This window comes from Pelophylax lessonae (genome assembly GCF_965119305.1).
Source record: "Pelophylax lessonae genome assembly, chromosome: 2".
NCBI lineage: Eukaryota > Metazoa > Chordata > Amphibia > Anura > Ranidae > Pelophylax > Pelophylax lessonae.
This window is the reverse complement of record NC_138769.1, coordinates 507,253,443-507,275,214: the sequence shown is the minus strand read 5'-3', so window position 1 is coordinate 507,275,214 and position 21,772 is coordinate 507,253,443. Positions and strand designations below refer to the sequence as shown.

Genomic DNA, 21,772 nt, shown 5'->3' with positions numbered 1-21,772 from the left:
TAATGAGTACAGTGCATAACACCTCCACTGTTATGGTACGCATGAAAGGTGGGAAAGAAGTCATGAAGCCACAAGTAGTTATAGACTACAACAACACCATGGGAGGTGTCGACAGAGCCAACCAAGCAATGACATTCTACCCAGCAATTAGGAAACAGCAAAAGAAGTACTACAAGAAGATCTTCAGACATCTTCTTGAGCAATGCTTGTGGAATGCCTATATTCTGTTTAAAAAAAAAGAGTGACATGCCTGTGATTCATTCGGAAAGTTGCCAAACGTATCTATCTGAATCACCAAACACCATCAGTGGCTGGGAATAGATCTGGATGTCGTGCTGTTGGCGTTGTCAATCTGGAACACCTGACTGGTCGTCACTTCATGGGCTACATCCCACCAACTGAGAAAAAATTAGCACCTACAAGGATGTGCTTGGTTTGTTGCTCAAAGAGAATTGAGAGTGGAAGGAAAAAAAGAAAAGAAACCAGATTCTATTGTCCCGATTGTGACGTCTGGCTTTGTGAAGTCCCATGTTTTTTAAAATCTTTCATAGCCGAGATGTTTACTAGATGTCCACTAGACTCTTGTTTGGATAGATTTAAGTGAGTTATTCCTAAGAATTACAGGCCTAAAATATAAAACAACAGATTTCCATGCAAAACATGGAAATACATATCGCGGAAACACATATTGCTTTCAGATACACATGGAAATACATACCTCTTTTAGATAAAAAATTCTGACATAGGGAGGTTAACTAACAATTCCACGGTCATGCCTCGCTGTACCCAAATACAATTTATGTAATTTTTTCCCACAAATAGAGATTTTTTTGGTGGAATTTGACCACTGCATTTTTTTATTGTTTGTACTATAAAGAAAAAAAGACCAAAAATATGTTTTACATTCTGCTTTAAAACATATCCAATAAAAAAACTTCAAAATAACATTTCTTCACAAACTTAGGCTAATAAGTATTTTGCTACATATTTTTGGTAAAAAAAAACAAAAAGTGTATATTGATTGGTTTGCTCAAAAGGTATAACATCTACAAACTATGGGATATATACTGGAATTTGTTTTTATTTATTTTTTTATACTAGTAATGGCAGTGATCAGTGATTTATAGTGGGACTGTGATATTGCAGTGGACAATCAGACACTAACTGACATTGTTGGCACTTTGTGGGAACCAGTGACACTAATAGTGTGATCAGTGCTAAAAATATATCACTGTACTAATGATATTGGCTGGGTAGGGGTTAAACATCTATGGCGATCAAATTAAATGTGTGCCTAACCAGTGTTTGTGTGTACTATGTGTGCTGTTTTTACTTTGCAGGGAAAGAAAATCCATCACTTTCTCCCTTTCAGGACAGAGCTGTGCATTTTTTACATATGCAGAGCTCTGTCCAGCCTCTCTCCTCAATGATCAGCGGGTGCCAGCAAACATCCACCCGTTGATTGGGTTCTGCTGCGACAAATCACGTGCGCCCCCTAGGCAGGAGTGCAGAATCACGTATATATACGTGATTCTGCACAGAGCGGCCACCCTGTAGCAGTAAATCTGTTCAGGCAGTCGGCAAGTGGTTAAAGCCCCTCTGCCATTATTTAAAACACAAGGCCTGCCAGCAAAGAAAAATAATTATACTTGCCTGTTCTGACTCCACTGTGCCAAACTACACTGCCTTTAAAAGATATAATTTCTAAAAAATGTTTTGCATCCGGCACTTCCAGGAGTATCAGATGCCTACATCCCCAGCTTGTGGTTTCATTTGCTGGCCCCTCTGTCACTATAGACCGTGTAGTGCCATAACTGGTGGCAGAAGGAACCACAGAGCACAGAGGGGAGCCAGGCATCCAACACACACAAGTGTGCCCATCGCTGAAGATACTCATCTTTTCAGGTTAGTCTTGTTTTTTTTATGGTGACAGACTCACTTTACCATGACTAAATGTCCCAGTTATTAATGTAGGCTACATTATGAAAGATACATTGATGTATGACACTATCCTTTGACTTGGCCTTGACCATTTAATAGAGTATTTGGAGGAATTATGAAATTATTTTTGTCACCATAACGTCACTGCCCATGGAAATGTAATTGTTTTTGTAAAATAAGAATAATTCTAATTTTTCACTGTAAAAGTTGGTACATTTTTCATACAACTATCTAGAGTCTCTCTTTCTGCAATTTAAACTGAATCGACTGGAACAATGTTATTTTTATTTATTGATACACATTATTGGAGTTTGTATTTTGTTCTTAATTACTTCTATATAAATAATGATTTGCATTGGTGTGCTGTAAAATATGACATTTGTAAAATTGAATTAGCAAACCTAAGAAATGTGAAATTTAGTAATGATTAGTGACAAATAAATGTTTGGCAGAGTCTCACTACACAGAAATGGTTTGTGCCAGCCAGGTATACATTGGTGAATACACCATGAACATAGATATTAGTTAAACAATATGCCTTTATTCCTCTATAACGAATTGTATTTCATTAATACAGAAACATTTGCAGCTTCTTTTCTTGATAACGCCTTCAACTTCTGATTTGGGGAAAGTATTATGTACCAATTTATGGTGTATGGTTATATGGATAATGTTTTGTGCAAAGGTTAACACTTTGTGCTTTTGAGTTAAATCTTATGGCAAGTGTTTATCTGCTCACGCTCTCTTTGTATAGCTTTGTGAACTGTGAAAAAAGAACTTACCTGATAAAACCAGTTTTCGTCTAAAAAATAGTCTGATAAATTCATGGTGGTATATTTGGAAGTTAGAGAAAATCTGATCGGATCATTTTAGGAAAAAATGAATAAAACATAAAAAGTAATCTTTATAGAAGAATAATATTCTGTTTAATTAGACTATTTGCAGTGCACACCATAGGACAAATGCCATCTTACTACAAATCATGTTATCCCCCCGAGAGATGCTGAAAGAAGACAATTAAAGGAAAAGATGGACATTCTCATTCTAATGAGACTTTAACCTTTCATTCCCAGCAATGCAGGTTTGTGTTGAGCCCGTGTCTGTCGATCTGGGAATATGAGTTCTCACTGGATATTAATGTAATTAATGTATACTCATTTTGCTGAAGTATTATTGAAAAGGGGCTGTCAAAATTGACTTTTTAAATTATCCATCTGGCTCTTAAAACGCACATCCTGTCTCTTATGTGTTGCCAAGTCTCCACTGAGAAGGGGCTTGTCACTTAATTGCTGCTGTGGATCACAGATGATGGTTTATAGGTTTAGGCAAATTGCAGGCAGTGCTTTGTTAACAAATTGAGAACACAAAGGTATTTGATAATTATACAGCGGAGCTCTATTGGACCTTAACAGCACCTGCATGAGCAGCATTGGGGAGTCTTGTTTCAACACAAAGAGGCTCCTTCATGTTAATTAACCTGTAAGCACTTGTAACAGATTAAACTTATTTGCCTGTACCCAAACAGAAACATAGCGGTTAAATGTACTTGGCCTTATTAACAGCTTAACTGGAATAGCCATAGCAGCAGAGCACACAATACTCAAGAATTATTTATGGAGCAACAGGGAAAGTTGGCATTACAGCTGTAAACATTTGGTCTAAATAGAGTGTACCAGTCCATTCCTAATAACACGTGTGATAGTGTTTTGGGAGGTTTAATAAATCATGTCACTTGAAAGCTTGTATTTCAGGGGCTTTTGCTTGGTCTTTTGCAAGGAATATGCCATCTGCTAAATATATGAACCACCCCCTCAACCATTACTGTTTTCATTTATATTGATATTATGTACTGTTATGTTTTATGGTAAATTTGCCAAGGCGTGCAAAGCTTATAGTAGAGCAGCTAAATTTCATTGCAGTTTGAAATATGTAAGTGGGACTTTTAACGTGGAACTTTTTCAGTTATTACAAAAGAAAAGAATGGTATGGCACTACTCAATTAAAACAATAAATAATATAAAAAACATAAATCAAACAGTCCAATCTCATGAAAGACCAAAAAAAACTGTAACAAAATCATCACAAAGCAATCCAATCACCGTGATAAAAAAATGTGTGTTGTTTGTAACTTTCTTTGCGCCGTGCTTCACCACAGAAAGTGTGTATAAAATGCACACTCACCAACCGTCTTTAACAAAATTTGCCTTATAATAATCCAGCTCATTGATTACCAGCCGTCAGGGGGATCCTGTGGTAGCATCAGCTCTCGAGCCCAGAAGTTTTTCCAGATATCTCTCTCTCTCATACATCATTTAAAAAACAAGCCCGGGAAAAGTATAATAAAACATCATTGTGCAGTATGTTTAATAAAAACTAAACCCAATCATAAAGTATATAAAATGTGCATCTACATTTAATGGTGCTATAAGTCAGTACCAACATATACAGCCTCAATATGCGATTGCCGTATACTCCAGAAGCGGTATGCTTTCCAACAGCCGGATGTGCGACCCAAGGTAAACCAATAGTGACTTTAGTCAGATTTGCAGCCTCAAACCATTTTGCGGTAATTGTATCTTCAGGAAGCTCCTTGGAGCTTCCTGATGATACGATGATGTAACTACCGGTTCCCCTTGGGTCGCACACCTGGCTATTGGAACGCCTGCAGCTTCTGGAGTATATGGCAAGAGCATATTGAGGCTGTATATGTATGTGCTGACTGTGAGCACCATTAAATGTAAGTGTGTTTCACGGTGATTAGATTGCTTTGTGTTGATTGAGTAGTGCCATACCTTTCTTTTCAGTCATTTCTCAAGTGGTTCCATCACTTTAAAGGGGGCAACTGCACTCACATTTTTTTTTGTATACTTTTGGAAAATTAGCGCCACCACTTATCACCTATTTTAATTAATACATCATTAAATGCAAGCAGTGTAAGTTCCTGAATTGTACCTGGTATTGGCATCTTGCAGTCCCTGGACAGCAGGGCTGGAGTGTGAGAGGAAAGAGCGGTACAAGTAGCCAATTGATTCATGTTCAGTTGCTAACAAGGAGTATGCTGACAGTAAGAGAAAGCATAAGGGTTTACTAAAACTGGAGAGTGCAAAAACTAACGCAGTTCTGCATAGAAACCAGCTTCAGGGTTCTTTTGTCAAAGCCTAAATGAACAAGCTGAAGTTAGAAGTTGATTGGCTATATTGCACAGCTGCACTCTTTAGTTTTAGTAAATCAACCCCATAGTGAGAGATGAGTTCATCACTGTGCTGCTGATATTTTCACTGTTCAGTTCAGGGTGGGAATTGCCCCAGCTGCAGGTGACTGGCCCATATAGGTGAAAGCTGCCTGGTTGGCTCACACATGTTGGTTCATATCCTAGCCTGAATGCACCTGAGCTCATCACTACTGATGACCAGCAGATTTAATTATACTGCTTCTGATGGACTCTCGTACAACTGATAGCTCTCGGGTTTGGTGCACAATGTAAAGAAGTTGGCTGGCAATGCTACCTGCCTGAAAATGATATATTCACAACTTATATTTGCGATAGGCAAATTCACCATACAAATATTAATTTCAACTATTGTGTTCCATGCTATCATGCAACCAATATCTGTAGAGTGCAATAAAGTGCCTAAAAATTATCATATATTATCAAACCATCCATGTGCATAAAATAAACAAATTCATCATAATATTAATTAGTAAAAGTAACAATTCCAATTCATGAAATACGTGCTGTCAGGCAAAAAAGATATGCAATATCCATAAAAATTATATATATGACAAAGTTCCAAATAAAATGATGATATTAAACAATGGTGCTCTACACTCATAATGCAATTTCTATTTTACTTGTGCTCTACTCATAAGTGTAAGAATTAGCCTCTTCCCAGATATTAGGACTTTATTACAGGGTCTAGGGTCTATTACATTGACCAAATATGGTCATGCCCATAATGGTCAATGAAATCACCCAGGTTACCATTGGCTTGTTTACTATATGAAACAAGCTAGCGGGTGGGCCATGACATCATTTCTTTAGTGGGGATAGTGTTACTGACACTAAATTAATGACTTCTGGTTGCAATAGCAGCCAATGGTTTAGCACCGGCAATCAGGCCAAATCTGGCCATTTTTTTTTTTGCCCATTCTGGAACTAGAGTTTTGGTCAAACCCTTTGTCAACCCAAGCCTAAAGCATATCCCTACTAAGTTCTTGTTTGTTTAATAACATTTGAACATATCGTATAAGTTCTTACATTTGAACAAACATATAGTACATCAGTACATATTTCTTGTGAGCATCTTGTAGATTAGCTTTATATTTCAAATGCCTATAATATTTGTAAAAGGCATGTGGACTACAGGATGCTTTTCATTTCTGTCAACTTCTAGAGTCAAATAATGTATTAGCATTTATTTGGTTCAAGATTTACTGAATGAACCAACTTTTAAATAAGCATACACTTTAAAATGTGCTAGCAGAGGCAAACTGTGATTTTTTGCTAGGCATTTACCTCAAGGTTGCTTTAATAACTTTTGACTAGTAGAATATCATGGAACAGTGTAATTCTGTGGAGTGATCTGCAATAATGTGTTTTCGACTGTGGTCCCTTTCCTCAGGGTGAGCAGGTTTCTACAGTACCAGATGGTGTGATGCCCATTGGCAACTCTCTGTCCACTCAATGCATGCGTATGACAGCCAAGTCAACAGTAAACTAAGCATGTAGGATTTAAAAAAAAAAGGCATCAGATGGAAGGAGGCTATGAAACATGGGTGGGAGAACAGTTAATACACAAGTACAAGTATCTGCATAGTCTCAAACAAAAGGCTGGACTGATGGGTGAGTAGAAAAGGTGCGTTTTTAAGGAAATAGCTTTATCTACCCAGCCATCCAGCTATCATATTTGCAGACTTAATTTTTTGCTGTGCTGATCCTCATTTCTCACAAGTCTACCACACAAGGTCAGTCTTATTGAAAACAACACACATTGCAGTCTCCTATGACTGGTAACTAGAAACATTAGAGGCCACATTTTTATTCATAGCAAGCTAGTGGTAATTTTTGTTACTGATAATAATAATTTGATTTGGTTAGGTTACTATAAGCCCTGCTGATTCACATGAAGTGTTGTGTTTAATCATGGATATGTTCTAGTAGTAAAAGGAAATTAAAGAAAAAAGAAAAGATAGATAGATAGATAGATAGATAGATAGATAGATAGATAGATAGATAGATAGATAGATAGATAGATAGATAGATAGATAGATAGATAGATAGATAGATAGATAGATAGATAGATAGATAGATAGATAGATAGATAGATAGATAGATAGATAGATAGATAGATAGATAGATAGATAGATAGATAATCAAGCATATTATATGATATATATGATATATATCAAGCGATTATAGGACCTGAATCAGTTTAAAATCGAATTGGCTATAAATGATTGCTAACATAAGGAAACTATATAATTTCTCATTTACCCAGTAGGACTTCATCAACTAAATTGTAGACTTAATGTATTTTGTGTTTAGCAGTATGTTCATCAAACAGATTTTTACATTTTTTTTTAACTTACCAATTTTAATAATTAGACAGAAAATAATGTAGCAAGCTAAAATCTGTTTAACTACAAATCAGGATAGATGCTAGCATAGAACCTTGTTGGTGAAAATGCAACCTAGGCACATAAGCTTCAGCTGTACAGTAAAGTACAATTCATTGTCTAATATTATAGGTGTCCATTAGTTTGTGAACAGTGGTTGCCTTCTAAGTACTTCATCCTTATGACTTTAATGTTTTGAGGGGAAACTTCATACAGCTCAACCACACAACTGTGACCTATTGCTGACACAATCATTGGATCGTTACTGCTCAATATCTCATCTAAACTTTGTTTCTATTTCCTTGGAATTTATGCTAAAAACTTGGTTAACAAGCAGCGTAAGTTGTGCAGCACTGAGGCTCTCTGTTCAGCAGCAACTTCCCACAAATTCCGCCTCAAAGACAATTAATAAAGACAGGAGTGATCAGAATACTGTAGACAGGGCTGGTGCAAGGATTTTTGACACCCTAGGCGAAACCTCATTTCCCCCCTGGCTCTGCCCCTGACTCCACCCCCTTCACCCTGCCCATGTATACTCATACCTCCCAACTTTTGAACTTGAGAATGAAGGACACTTCAGGGAGACAGTGACCTGCGGCACAACGTGGGTGTGGCCAAACATTACCATGGGAGGGGCTTAAGGGCCATGGTTAAACAAAACCTGGGCTTCCTTGTACCTATAAAATATGCTTTGATGGTTGTGCCACAATCTGGAGTCTTAGGGATACATATAAACCAAAGCACAATCATTTAGAAAAAAACTTCCAATACATCTTATTTTGTATACACTTAAAATAGACAGAGAGCTTAAAATAGAGGATTAAGAAGGACCTAAGGAACTCTGGATGGAGGAAAGAATAAGTACTGCTGTGTGGACCAACCCTTAAGGAGAGAGAGAGGGAAGGATTACTATGGTAGAAAGGAAGGGGGGTCACTATTGTACATGGAAGGCAGAATTAAAGGATCACTTTGGCACCTGGAAGGCAGGAGGGATTACTGTGGCACCTAAAGGCAGGAAGGATCACTATTGCCAATGGAAGGCAGGAAGGATCACTATGGCACCTGGAAGGCAGGAAGGATCACTATAGCACCAGGAAGGCATGAAGGATCACTATGGCATGTGAAAAGCAGGAAGGAAGGATTGCTTTGGCACCTGGAAGGCAGGAAGGAAGGATCACTATGGCACTTGGAATGCAGGAAGGAAGGATCACTATGGCACCTGAAAGGCAGGACGGAAAGGATCACTATGGCACCTGGAAGGCAGGAAGGAGGGATCACTATGGCACATGGAAGGCAGGAAAACTTTGGCACATGGAAGGCAGGAAGTCACCACACTAGAACAGCAGAGCAAGGCAAATATTTACTGAATGGAAGTCCTCCTGCGTTATGCTGGCTGTGTTCCTGCTAGGCTGGATGGTGCTGCGGTGGATAGTATTGTTGTGCTCGCCAACCAGATGGAGAGGAAGCCCGATGGAGGAAAGGGAGAACCGCCATGCCTAGCTGAAGACTCCTGAAGGTGTAGGCAGGTAGGCAGATGGAGTGCAGAAGGCAGCTATGCTGGGGAAGACAGTGGAGCCGACAAGCAGCTTTGTGAACAGCGAAGAGCACTGGCTGCTTTGAAATCTCCCCCCACACCCCCTTCTCAGGTACAGATTGGCTGCATGTAGGAGAACTGGGGGGGGACAGGGGGAGGAGGTGGGGCAGACCTAGCCTACCTCCTTCTCCCTCCTCTTTTGGAAACTGGGATATACAGAATACAGCAGGCATGGGGGGTGTGCAGTGGGCGAGCCGGTGGGCGGGTGAGTGGGCAGAGTAGGTGGAGGGACTGTGTTGTGCACCCCCAATTGATGTGTGCTCTAGGCCTGCACCTACTTTGCCGATAGGTAGCATCGGCCCTGATTGTAGACAGCAGGGGTATTGTTTGAAGACAGTGGAAACTGGAGGGACTGAAGAACAATATAATAGAAGGGTTGTACAGGAGAAACAAAGGGCAAATAGAGTATAGGTTTACAGAAATGAATAAAGCTCTGGTTACTGCAAAACTGCCCAATAGATGAAGGAAGCAGTAGAGCACTGAATGAAGACAGTAAGGCACAGTCAGAAGAGGTTAAAATACTGGAAAATAATGTCATTGCATTAGAAAAGTGATTTACAGAGGATAAAAAGCCAGTGGAGGCTCAAATAGAATTATATATATATATATATATATATATATATATATATATATATATATATATATATATATATATACACATAGTGCTCAGCAAAAATTTGTAATTACAGTGCTCAGCATAAATGAATAATTACTTTTTAAAAGTAAGATTTTAATCTTTTAATCAATAATTTAATGAACACAAGAACAATATCCAAACTTTTGACAAGACTGAGTTTTAAAGACATTTGTTAAGCTCATTACATGGAAGTAAGGTTAATAATATAACTTAGATTACAAAATTTTCAGTATGACCTCCATGATTTGTAAGGACAGCACCAAGTCTTCCAGGCATGGAAGGCACAAGTTGGGGACATATTGTAACATCTATCCTTTTCCATTCTTCAAGAACGACCATTTTTAGATCCTGAATGCTGGATGGAGAGTGATGCTCAACTTGTCTCTTCAGAATTCCCTATAGGTTTTCCCTGATTGGGTTCAGATCAGGAGACATACCTGGCCACCGAATCACCTTGATCCTGTCCTTCTTCAGAAATGCAACAGTGGCCTTAGATGTGTGTTTTGGATCATTGCCATGTTGGAAAAGAGCATGATGACCAAGGGCACGGAGTGATGGTAGCATCTTCTCTTTCAATATAGAGCAGTACATCTGTGAATTCATGATACCATTAATAAAATGCAGCTCCCTCACACCAGCAGCACTCATGCAGCCCCACAGAAAGACTTTATCACCACCATGTTTCACTGTAGGCACCATGCAATTTTCTTTGCACTCTTCGCCAATGTGACGCCATACAGTTTTGAAGCCATCAGTTCCAAAAACATTTTTATTGGTCTCATCACTCTAGAACACAGAGTCCCAGTAGTCGTCTTCTTTTTCAGCATGGGCTCTGGCAAAGTCTAGGCTGGTTTTTTGTGCATTGGCTTTAGGAGGGGCTTCCTTTGTGAACGACATGGCGGTGTACCCTGTATTGTGTCACAACAAAAACGAAAACAATCACCCCAGTTTGCCTTACTTCTCTTTAGCTAACTGCCATGAACTTGCATGGCGATTTACTTCAACCCTTCCACTTCTGTGGAAACCTGGATGTCTCTGTGAGATGGTTGCAGTTCCATCTGTGTTAAATATCTGTATCACTTTTGCAACAGTTTTCTGACTAATAAGTAAAGCTTTGCTGATCTTCTTGTAGCCTTCGCCTTTCTTGTGTAAAGAAATTATTTTTTTTCTCTGGCCTTATGACATTTCTCTTCCATGTGGTGCTATTGCTGACAGCATGAAATGAAAAGGGGTTTTCTTTGTAAGGCCCCTTTCACACATACGGTCCGTTTGTCCGTTTTTCATCCATCCGTTGACGGATGAAAAACGGACATCAATGTATCTCTATGTAAAAATGGATGACAACGGATGATCATCAGTTAACATCCGTTTTCATCCGCTTCTGTCAATGTCAGTTTTTTTTAACGGATGAATGCCCTATTTTTCATCCGTCGAAAAAACGGATTGGACGAAAAACGGATGAAAAACGGATGACAACGGATGAAAAACGGATGACAATGGATGAAAAACAGATAACAACTGAAAAAAAAGGATGAAAAACGGATAACAACTGACGAAAAATGGATGACAACTGATGAAAAACGGATGAAATACGGATGAAAAATGGATAAAAAAACAGATGGAAAACTGATACATTTTGACGTGACTGAACTGATGAACTGAAGGGACCGTATGTGTGAAAGGGGCCTTAAGTAATGCCCTTTTATAATCAACTGTCTGCTGGACACCAGTTTAATGAATAATTACACTCACCTGTAGTTGCATTTTTGTTCATAAGAAATTTAGCTTTGCTCCTAAGACTTTCATTGAGGTGTATTCATTTTTGCAACATGGTCTTGAATGAATTTGTTAGGAAAAATACGTTTTTTTTTGTGTGCAAATTAACAAATCTTGGTTGCAACCAATGGCCCGCATTTGTGGGAGTATTTTACAGTATAGTGTCCCATTGAAAATGTTGATTCTGAAAGGAAAGTAAAGGTTTTTTGGCAAATCTGTTGAGGTGTACTCATTTATGCTGAGCATTGTATAAATATTTAAATAAATATATATATATATAAATACCTCAGAAAGTTCATTCAGTCCTGCGTCACAGCTTGTGACAAACTGAAGCAGCAGATAGCCGTGACTACCGTTACTCAGCATTATTAAGTCGTCCCAGCAAATTGTGCATAGTTGTATAAGTTGGAGTATCCCACTCATTCCCTTCTCCTATCCAAGTTCCTGTCTAAACTAAAACACTTGGGAGGATGTCAAACTGTCATGTTGTTGCTAATGGCAACCCAGGGTAACCTGTAATCAGCAGCTCCCAAGGGAGTAGTGCTACATTTGGGGGCTCATCTGGGAGGTCACCCTAGGTTGCTAATGGCAATGGCCGAAGAAAATTTTCAAAACCGCCATTTTTGTTTCCGGGACTTTATTCTAATGCTCAATCCAAGTGTACGGCCTGCTCTACAGGAGATAGGGAGAGTGGAATGAAGATACAATTGCACAGTGATGGTTGCCCCATGGCAACGTAAAGATTCCAGTCAGAATCGCAATATGTACCTATAAATGGTGGAAAGCTTTCGTCTGAGCTACAAAATATACACTCCTGCCAAGTATTGGGAGGCAAGGAAAAGGCATCTTTATGTGAATATGGACTGTGTCTGCTTAACAGTAAAAGGTGCAAGTATGGACGGAGAAAATGATGGCCAGGGGCACGTGGCTTTTTTTTTTTTGTAGAAAGCAAGTTCAACCTACTGCAGGATGGAACAACCTGGGAGATGAAAACAAGGACAAATTGTGCCAACTCAGTTCAGAGTTATGAAGCTAGAGTATCGTATGTGTTTGAGTAATTGCGACCGTATGAATGGTCTGAGTAATGACTAGTTGCTTGTGGCAGGGGCCTCACGAGAGAGACCGAGCTGCAGGAAGCTGTGATTAATGTGACAACTGGAATCGACTTGTGTCATGCCGAGGATACGAAACACTATGTTGCCAATGCGACCAGGAGTTGAATCGGGTCGTAGAATGTTAGGGTGCCACCCCCTCCTCCAAAACTGAACACATACCAACCACCTAGCCCCCCAGGCTAATCAAAGTGCACACAAGGCACCAGGTGGGTCTAATTACCACCACAATCAGCCACTGAACCCGTGCAAACAATAAATACTGATCTCCTAATGGATGAGGCGGCAACCCCATAGACAGTGAATCCTATAACCAGTTATGCCTGTGTCGAGTGATATCGGGCAATGACCGACCGTGGCTCAGAAGCTTGGATCTACGAATGAATCCTATATTTGTGGATGGGATGACAAGCAAGGCATAGGGAACCTACGAATCTACTAAGTACAAAAGGGATGCGGGATAAGAAACATAATAAATTGTAACATTGAGTATGAAATGAAAAAGGTTAGAATCCTACCTGCAACAGCGAGCGAGAACTGCTGATGAAGACCAGGAACTGAGAAGCAGCAACACACTTGTAATCGAACACACAGACTCACGAACACTGAGTGAGCTGGGGAGAGTCAGCCTAGTGAGGCGTACTATTGTGCATTGGAACCGACAAAGAACACAGGTGAGTGGGCTGCTTAAATACCCCCCTATCCTGGGCTCCTCCCATAAATTCAGGCCACCATACTGGCCTTCTAATATATATATAAATATACATATATATACAAATATATATGTAGCACTACTCCCTTGGGAGCTGCTGATTACGGGTTTCCCTGGGTTACCATTAGCAACAACATGACAGTTTGACATCCTCCCAAATGTTTTAGCTCAGACAGGAAACAGTCCAGTATCTTTGGTTTATGTGTTTTTATTTGTAACTTGGATAGGAGAAGGGAATGAGTGGGATACTCTAACTTTTACAACTAGGCACAATTTGCTGGGACGACTTAATAATGCTGAGTAACGGTAGTCACGGCTAGGCCGCTGCTTCAGCTTGTCACAAGCTGTGATGCAGGACTGAATGAACTTTCTGAGGTAATCTGTACTGTACTGCTAAACAACTTTAGGGCCCTTCCTGGCACCCCCTTTGTTCCTGATCTTCAGGGTCAACTACACAGCACCCCCTTTACTGCAACACTCTCAGTGTGAGCTAGCTCCTTGATCATAAAGTATAGATAAATGCGGTGCTAAAAATCATATACAAAAAGAATAAAGTATATATGTATATATATTACCATCCTGTGGAATAAATAATAAAGCACAAGTTCATAAAGGTGAGTCCCAAGTGAAGGTGAAGCATCCAAATTCTTAAGTTGATAATAGATTGTGGATAGATCCCCACACCAGCAGAATAAAACTGAATGCGCTCACCAGAGGGTATGGACCCAAGTTACCATACAGCAAATGGGTCATAAACACTGGATATTATTCAATGGTATCCCCAACCGTGCCTGGATCGCCGGATGTTTCAATGGGTGGCCATGGAGTCTTCAATGAATTGTAAAGAAGCACAAACATGTAAAAAAACAGCAGACTTTCAGCTCATGAGAAAGTAACATCTAAGCAAGCACAATGTCTTCAGTAACAGCCAATCCTGACCCCTTTTGTCATCGGTGATGTCTTCCTAAGGGCAGGCCGAACATCAGATGCAGTTCATAGATAGGACTTCTGGCTATCTGGCAGCTTCCAGCAAAAGTGCAGCACTCCAAACAGGTGTCTCTCTCCAACTCCTACTCACACAGTCCACACTCCCCACAGTTCTATATATAATAAAAATTATATAAATTATATATATATATATATATGCAGTATCTCACAAAAGTGAGTACACCCCTCACATTTTTGTAAATATTTTATTTCGTGTACTAAGGTGAAGGGGATGCGCTAACCAAACTAATTGGCAGCACCTAGAACTCCGTGAACTATGGGAGAAATAATAAAGTTTAAAATGGTAACTAGTGCGCTCAGAAAAATATATATATAAATATACATATACTGTATAATATATATGATATAAACAATAATAAAAAAAATTCAAATGGGGAAAATCATAATATTAATGTCCATTTGCCATCAAAAGTGCAAAAACAAAATCGTGCAGAGTACCCTAAACGTGCACAAAAATTAAAGTCACTGTTGATCAATATGATGTTAATAACTTCAGCTGTGAAACAGCAAAGGATTCTTTAAAAATGAATCCACACCACATGCGATGTTCAGTGCTGCATGCAACCCCACAGTGTCCACACAAGAGGATAAGGAAGCTGCTTACCAGAAACCGATGTTTAGATAGCATGTATATCATAAGCCCCTGGATAAATTGGCCCCAGTGGATAATGGGATCTCCTCATTGAGCGACATTCTCCTGTTCAATAGACTCCGTGTATATTCCAAGCATTTCAAAGCAGAGACCACTAGTCTGATGGTATATAAATCATAAGCACCCAGATAGAATTGGTCCCAATAGGTAATAGGATTATTAGAGCGATAGTTTCCTATTTAATGTGCTCCATTTTTGCCTTCAAAGCATTCCCAGATTCACATGCAAATAAATGAAACGCTGGATAGTGCATTACCTTTAAAATACTTTGATAAAAGATAGGATTGCACTTACATTTAGATGAAAAAAAACCAGCATTAACGAGTGTGCACGGCCGCCTGCAGTGCGAACCGTGCGTGGTGACGATACGGCTACTCCACCCAACGCATTTGAGTCCTCCAGGAGGTATTTAGTCTCCAATGAAAGGGTGGAGCATTGCAAAGTTTATCATCGACCATCAATGTGATCGGAGCATGATCTGACCAAACAAAAAGTACCAATTTCAGCAGTTTGAATATTTTGTAGCAATCTTTTATCTGTAAAAAAAAAAAAAAATCAATCCGAGAATAAGCCGAATGGGCGGATGAAAGGAAAGTGTAGTCCCTTTCAGATCTTTGCATACAGCACCAGATTACCTATTTTCTGAAGGACATCACCTTCAAACTATGCAGACACGGTTGCTAAACAGTTGCTTGCTGACAGTGCAGGCATTAGAAGGCCAACCATACGTCACCTACTACAGAACGCAACATTCTTACTTAGGCCACAACCAGACTGCAGCTTCCCACCCCAGTACGCCCTGGTCCATGCTTGACACTGACCAGGCACCCGAGCTATTGGCTATTTGGCCAGTTCCCTCCCGGCTATCCTCGGTTGCCCTGCACTCTTCCAGTTTTCTAAATTTCCACTCTTCAGCATATGCAGGACTGCATCGTGTTCTTCCCCCTTGCTTATTACATATTCTTACATACTCCGTCTCTCCTCTGCTGTTCTCATTTTCTAAAACTCTTCTTAAACATACACCCCCCCCTCTGTATTTCATTATCGCTGGAGTCATGTCACAGTCCAGCAGTGGGGACCTTGCCTGCATCCCTCCGTCACCCACAGCAGGATCAGAGCCAGGCAGCACTCAGTCCTTCAGGGGATGGACTATTCCCCAAGCTCAAGGCAGAGCTGCAGCATAGGGCTATTCCCCACCCCGCCACGCCAGGAAAGCCGAATTATTCTGGCCGCTGTTCCCAACACCAGCAGCAGCTACACCCAGCACCCAGCAGGCATCCCTGCAGTCCATCTCCTCAGCTCTAGCCCAGATGCATATCATGACCGCAGCAGTCTCCGATGTGCAGGCGAGAGTCCTAGAGGTGCGCCCAGTGGTGACCCCCCTAGACACGATCGAAGCATCAGTCTTGACACTACCACTCACAGGTAGGCCGGCACTAGTTCCTTTATTTTTCCTGCACACCTCGCCCCTGCCGGCATCAGGAAGGACACCCTGGAGGGAAAAGATGTTACCTGGCCTCCCTGCTCATCTTGGTCCGAGAATAAGTCCTACGCCTGGGGGGACATGTCCATTGTTCTGAAGGCCAAAGACAACAAGCTCAATCGCAAACTGTCAATTACCGAGTTTCTGCTGGCCTTTGGCATGTTTAGGGACGTGTTGTGTGTCCCAGCAGGAGGGAAGAGATGGTTTTTTACCTCCATGCCATGGTTGACTTAGGGTACAAATACGGAGGCTCTGCATTTTCTGACTACCACTGCTCATTCCAAACCAGCATGAATTGGAGCATCGTAGACACCGAGTTGTCCTACCACCACTCTGCGGGTCTGCATTCCCTGCTTTGTGCAGTTTGCCAGTCCTCCAAGCACATGGCAAAAAGGTGCTCCAACACAAATGCCATACGTTCCTTGACCTTCCCCTCTACCTCTAGTGCCGCTCAAGGCACGCTTGCCCCTATGCAACATCCTCAGATGGACAAGTTGGGATGGCCTGTCCATATACTAGGCAAGACGCCTATCTGCAACAACTTCAGCTATTGCACTTGCAACTTCAACCAATGCTGACTGCTCCACATTTGTGTCAACTGTCATAGAGCTCATCCCAAGAGCACATGCACCCTCAAGCATCCCAACTCATTCTGACTGAGCCGGGTGAATATACGATGGCTGGAGTTATACCTCTCCTCTCACCCGTCACCCACATACGCACTATTGCATGGGTTTATCTCCGGATTCCACACGGGGCTCACACCACACCACCCATGAGTGCAGGAACCTCTATTCCTCCTCCACTGACGAGCAGGCTATTGACAATCTCTTGCAGACTGAGCTGGACCGGGGATTTATTATTGACCCATTATTTGAGACATGGAGAGTTAGCCCTATTGGGCTTGTGAAGGGCAAAGTCTCAAATAAATTAAGTTTGGTGTACGACTTGTCCGCACCCCATTCCTCCCACATCCCCAGTCTTAACTCACTGATTCCTTCCAAAGAGTTCTCTTTCATGTATGCCTCTGTTGACTTAGCTATACAGTCCATCATTAGCGTAGGCATGGGCGCATGGCTGTCTAAGGCGGACATTTCATATGCTTTAAGTTCTTATCCATTGAACCTTGTGGCAGCAGCACGGCATCATATGGAGAGATTCATACTACTTCGCTACCAAACTGACCTTCGGCTCAAAGAGCAGTCCATGGCTCTTCGATACATTCACTAAGTCCATCACCTGCATCTCACTAGGCGCAGTGCCAGAAAGTTATTCATTACCTGGACAACTTTCTGCTGATCAAACGGCCCGATGAGCCCCCTCAGATTTAAACAAATTAGGGTAGCGGTCGGCAAACTCAACGTGTCCATAGCAGAGCATGAATTTGAAGGCCCCACACAGTCTATCACCTTCCTAGCTAGAAATAACCCTTGACACCTGCTCTATGCAGGCCAGCCTACCCTCTGACAAGCTGTCCCAGATTAGGGTGGTCATTCACGCCTTCACCACCTCACAAATTTGCACAAAGAGACAGCTGCAGTCCCTTTTAGGCATGCTGAACTTTGATATGAGGATTGGCCCTTCATTTCTCAACTCCTGGTCTTCCTTTCCCATGCACAGGACCCCGATCAAACCATCAGGCTAGACCAGGCAGCTGCTGCAGATTTAGCAATGTGGGATAACTTCCTTGAGAACTGAAACAGCGTTTCCATGTTCATCCCAGCAGCTTCAGCCCCCTCACCTCATATAGTAACAGATGCAGCAGCCTCCACAGGCTTCACTGACATTTTTGGCACCCATTGGTTTGCTATGCCCGCAGGAGGATTCTTGGTCCCCGCATTCAGCCAGACATCCTCATTGTTTGAGCTTTAACCTATCGTCATGGCAGCTCAAGTCTGGATGGGGCAGACTGTGGTCTTCTCCACTGACAACTTAGCTATGGCTGAGATTGTCAACAAAGGCAGGTCAAAGTCCCGGGACATCATGTCCTTCCTATGCAGGCTGGTGAAGATATCCCTTCACTACAATTTCAATGTGCACTGTACTTACATATCTGGCAAATGCAATCTCGCAGCAGACTCACTGTCCCGCTTCAATTTTCCTTTGAATTTCTTACAGAGACCCAGAGCCGACCCAGCCTCATTTCCTATCCCATATTGGTCGCAGCTAACGATGGGCTAAAAGACCACCTTTGCTGCTCATAAACCGGTCACAGTCGCCCAACACGCTGAAGGCCTTCTGCGAATTCTTAGCCACATGCCCCGGGACGAGCACAGGTCACATCAAGCACGTTCTGGCCATCGTTTCTTACTGCCCCCCTCACCTGAGCCTGTCCCACAACACTGTCAGACTGTACCTAGCTGGCATCCAGCATTTCCTCTCCCTACAAGCCCCTGGGAAACCCTCGTTGTTCGCAAACCATGTGGTCAAAGCATTGCTGAGTGGCATCCAGAAACATCAGCCCATAGCCAGTAGAAAACGCTTGCCCATATCAAGTTCCACGTTCCAGGACATGTCAGCCATCCTGTTATGGTCCCCTTTTGGGTTGCTCCCCAGCCTGGTTATCCAAGCGGCTATCTACCTGGTCTTCTATGGCTTCCTTACAGTTCACTTACAGAGGCCCCAGGTGCCAGGTGCTACGCAGGTGCTATCTGGCCCGCCTTCAAGACCATTTTGTCCTACATCTGGCAGTGTCCAAAACTCATCAGTCTGGCACCAGGGTCGACATCAAATTCTTCAAGACCCACAACAAATGGTGTCCGGTAGTGTTTCTGGACCAGTTGTTATCACACCTGCTGAGCCAGTCTAGCTCCAGCCTATTGTTGCCTTTTCCTTCCAGCCCACTAACAGCTAGCCAGTTAATCAGACATGTTTGCATCCTCCTGGCTAATCTAGGCCTCAACCCTAACTAGTTTTCCGGTCACTCCTTCGGGATAGGAGCGGCCGCCGGGTCATGTCATCAGAAGATTAGGCAGATGGAAATCCACTTGCTTTACCCAGTGCATTCCGAATACCCAGGTTGATATGTCACAATCCTTCTCCAAGCTTGACAATGTCATGTATACCAATAAAACAACTTTCCCTATCCTTATATTGTTGACCCCTTTTTTGTGTACCGACCGGCTGACCAGGGCACACCTCAGGTCTATGTTATGTTGTGAGTTTTGTGGCGTCTTTATGTGGTTTCGCGTCTATCTCGGTTGGGGGGCTCCAACCATAAATTAGAAGGCCAGTATGGTGGCCTAAATTTATGGGAGGAGCCCGGGGGAGAGGGGGTATTTAAGCAGACCACTCACCTGTGTTCTTTGTGGGTTCCAGTGCATGATACCTTCCCTCCCATCCCCTTTTCAGGGCACTTCCCTCACATCCCTTTTCTACAATCAACCATTACTTATCTTGGGTATGTCCCCTTTTTAGTGTACCGACCAGCTGACCCGGGCACACCTCAGGTTATGTTGTGAGTCTTGTGGCGTCTTTATGTGGTTTCACATCTATCTCAGTTGTAGGGCTTCGACTATATATATTATATATATATATATATATATATATATATATATATATATAGTCCGGTTTGTTGTTTTAGCCCAATTAGGCTACTCTTTCCTACAATGCCAGTCTAGCAACCCACTTAAAATAACTGTGGCTGATTTTATAACAAGAGTTGTTACTCACCTACACCAAAACAGGCAAATTTTAATAAAAATGTAGTTAAGTATTGGAATTAGGATGATCACGTTCCAGTGAAAAATGTTCCAAAGGAACACACGTAGGATACATATTTTAATTGATCTATAATTTAATTTTTTTATTGAAAGAAAATAACAGTGCCTGTGTAATATGCTGCATTGTAGTTGTATACAGCCAGAAGTGCTCCTTTCCTGTTTTCTTTATTTCTCTTCTTTGTTTATTTATTCAGTCAATTGGTATATGTATTGGTTGTTTTCTTTTATTTCTAGTCAAATATATGCTAGAGATTTCAACAGTTGAAGATATATACAAATCTTTTCTTGTAAAGTCAAGCTTGGTCACACTTACAACCACCTCCTGACAATATTCTTTACCTTTAGTGGGCAGTCATAATGACCAATATGGAGGCTTGAGAGATTAAGTGGGTATGGATACGTTGAATTTGTAGAGAAAGAGTAAATGTTTGCATAATGTTTCAGAGTGCTATATCTCTGGACTGACTGAACATTTAAACATGGGATTTTTTTTTTTTTTTATGTGAGTAGATTAAATTGATTGGGTTAATGGGAGGGACCCTTTAAGTTTACCTGTGTTTCTTTCTTGTTTATTGATATAAAAGATTTAATCAATAAGAATAATGGCTAGTGAGTTTTCAAGTGTAGTCTATGGTATTGTTATCAGTACCTGAAGGAGGTAAGGTAGATGGGTGGACATTTGGGTTAAAATGTTTCAGTACAAGTAAGAATTGAAATAAACAGATAATTATTAATGGAAGCTTTGTTCTTTTTCAACCAGTTAATTAATATGAGCCTCTAATTATTAGGAAGTTGGCTGTCACGAAGATCTAACAGACAACTGAGAAGATGAACAACTGTGGAATAAGAAAAATGAATGTAGGTTAGTCTAGCAGTTTTCTTCCTGTATATGTATTATATATGTTTTTTTTAAACATTTCAAATGAAAATGTAAATGACTTTAAGCCATGTAATTTATTTTATAAGGTTATGTTTCTTCAATGCATTGTGAACATGTTGTACTAATCTAAAAAGCAGTAATATTACCAGTGAAGGAATGAACAGACTTATTGATGTTGAGAACATTAGTGTTCCTGCTGATCAATTACCGTGAATCTTCTACCTTTAAACTGAGCTTATAATGCATTTTGGAATAGGTCAATAACGTCTCCTGTGCAAAGTAATATGTCTAATTTGTTTCCATTTATCATGCATTTAGTTTAGTACACTTGGAAAATTAACTTGCTCTAAAGAAATATTAATTTGGGATGCTGCTTGGGATAATTCACTATGCAAAAAAAAAAAACAAACAAACACTCGGGTTGATTCAGTAAACCAATAGAGAATGATCAATTAGGTAAGTGAACCTGTGTTGATTTTCAATGCCCAATCATATGCAAGGAATTTAAAAAATATAGTTTTCCTTGCAATAATTGAATTAATAAATTAATAAATCAATTATTTATTTCCTTAAATAATAGAAGTTTCACTGTATTCAGTAGGCTATGGGAATAATCTCTACTCTATTAGGAATTTAGAT

General features: G+C 40.8%; 1 long non-coding RNA gene across 1 annotated transcript in view; it reads left to right on the top strand.

Moving 5' to 3' along the window:
* LOC309547560 overlaps positions 1 to 21,092 on the top strand; it is a 271,449-nt gene extending 250,357 nt beyond the window's left edge. The window contains exon 2 of the long non-coding RNA XR_014224973.1: positions 21,042 to 21,092. This is a non-coding gene — a long non-coding RNA (uncharacterized lncRNA). The remainder of the gene's footprint in view (positions 1 to 21,041) is intronic.
* The last annotated feature ends 680 nt before the right edge of the window (positions 21,093 to 21,772 follow it).